The sequence below is a fragment of the Belonocnema kinseyi genome, chromosome 6 (genome assembly GCF_010883055.1).
Source record: "Belonocnema kinseyi isolate 2016_QV_RU_SX_M_011 chromosome 6, B_treatae_v1, whole genome shotgun sequence".
Taxonomy (NCBI): Eukaryota; Metazoa; Arthropoda; class Insecta; order Hymenoptera; family Cynipidae; genus Belonocnema; species Belonocnema kinseyi.
Genome location: NC_046662.1, coordinates 125,869,602 through 125,871,884, shown reverse-complemented (window position 1 = coordinate 125,871,884; position 2,283 = coordinate 125,869,602). Strand labels below are relative to the sequence as shown.

The 2,283-nt window shown below is 34.1% G+C and overlaps 1 protein-coding gene across 1 annotated transcript in view; it reads left to right on the top strand.

Moving 5' to 3' along the window:
- Nucleotides 1-2,283, top strand: part of LOC117174188 — a 1,286,801-nt gene that overhangs the window by 952,085 nt on the left and 332,433 nt on the right. The window lies entirely within an intron of this gene.

Genomic DNA, 2,283 nt, shown 5'->3' with positions numbered 1-2,283 from the left:
CAGCTCCCAGTAGAACCGCGGTAAGTCATATCTATGGCCACGCGTTACGATCATAAGGTGGGTGGCCACAGAGCACAATGAAATCGCGACAGGCAGAAAAAACTCTAATATGTCTTCAGGACTCTAAGTGTCCTAAAGATGATAGCATTCTGTAGCCTTGGCATATTTTTGATACGCTGATATGGCTTTAAGGTTACGAACCAGTGATAGACAGTCGTTGCAGCTCGCTTTTGATTAAGGTGAAACTGAACTTGACTCTGTCTGCTGAACGAATTTAGTTGTAAAATAAAAAAATTGTTAGACACATAAAGAAACATGTATGCTTCACACCGTCTAGCAGACCGTATCAAATTCAGTTTCACCTTAATTTATAAGCTAATTTTATTATGAACGAAAAGCAGGTTACCTTCTGTTCGAGCCTTTTGTAATACTTTTGAATAGGATTGTCGATGAACAGTCGAAACGCAAAGTTTGGTACTAAGAGATCTCCTAACTTAATTTGAATATATATTTATTTTGACCAGTAATCAACAACGTCCACTTAATCAAATCTTCAACTGAATGTGTATACCTTGCTCAAAACCTGTATCTTATACAATAACAACGTTACTTTTCAAACACGCATCTTTCAGGGCAAAACCATGAGCTCACTCCTCTTTTGCCTTACATTATTGCCGCTGTATCTCGCACTTCGTCATTCCAAAGAGTTCTTTTTCGGCAAACATGAAAATCGAAAGCATAATGTCCCTCAGGTAATTTACGTAGATGATCTTAAGATGTATGCTAAAAATAAAAAGCAACTACATCTAGCTCTAAGGATTGTGGAAGAATCCATTCAGGAGAATGGAATGGAGTTGGGGTGAGAAAAATACGCCAAAGTTTATTAGAAGCGATGAAACTTAATTGCATCTCTCCAAAAAAACTCTATCTTTCACGCCCTCAAGATGGTCGAGGTGGTGGTGAATCTTGTATGTCTTCAAAGCAGTCATGCTGGAAAGACCGACATCTAAAGGCACAATGCGGCACTAAGAGTGCTTTATTACCATGTCTGTCACTCTTACGGCATTAGCCTTAATACCGCTCCGCTAAATGCCCCCAAGGAATTCGAGTGAATAATTGAGGCTCCGGATGCAAAAAGAAGATATAGAATTATTTTGCTGTAGTGGGGAGGCCCCTGAGCACTTTAAAACAAAGTCTGGAATTTAAATTTTTTATAGATATATTCACAATGAAAATTTAATGCCGCATCTTTTCCTCTTCACAAATAAAGTTATAGCTTTTTTATTTTTCGAATTATTTACGAAAAACTGTTTTTTTCTCTAAATAAAATATTTTGCATCTTTTCACTTCAACTCGCAACGAAATGGTATGTTTTTAATATTTTGTGATAAAACTGATCAGAAATATGCATTATCATGTTTTGCGACGAATGATCTTAGCGAAAGTTCAAAATGTTTATTAAAAAATTGTAAATAATTTTGTTCTGAGACGGTGCATATTTCGTGCACAAAAAACTTCCAACATTTCGGGAGTCGAGCGAATTCTGAGCAAGCGAAAACTGTCAGTGAGAAAGTTGTTTAGGAAGGTTCAAGGAAGTTTCCTGGAAAGTATTAGCTCAATTGGAATAGTACTTAAAAAACTGTTGATGTTTTAATTTTCTGGCCCAATGGATTTTCTCCCGTGTAGACTCTAGGCTGGCCGTTAAACCGCTACCCCAGCGTTAGGTACAAGTGTCTCAGTCAGCCGAGTTTTTGTAATTAAAATACGAAAAATATAGCAAATCATATTTTTTAATAAACAGTTCTTTTTCTCCGATAAAAATATTTAAATGTTGCTATTTCCAGAAACATGAACTTCATAAAAGTCCTAAAAATAAACAATCTCTCTACATTTATATTTTTTCGTATTTGGTATATCTTTCTTTTGACCTCTATTTGTCAATATACTTACATAGACTTTTAGGTAATTTCTCTACACAAACAGAATACATCAGTTAAGTCTGTTCCAATTAGCAGAGCACGTTGTTAAAATATTATGTGATATGTAAAGTTTTTCAATTAAATTATTCTAATAGCAATACAAAATTCTATGATATAAATATTGTGCAGTTTTCCAATTAAAAAACGAAAAATAATTTGAAACCTACTTATGATGGAAAACGAACGAAGATTTAAAGTTTGTAGAAAAGAAATGTGTTTAAATGTAGCAGAAATGCGGTATGTAATAATAAATTAATCAATTGATTCTTACTTAATATACTTGAAAAATATCATAAAAAATAAA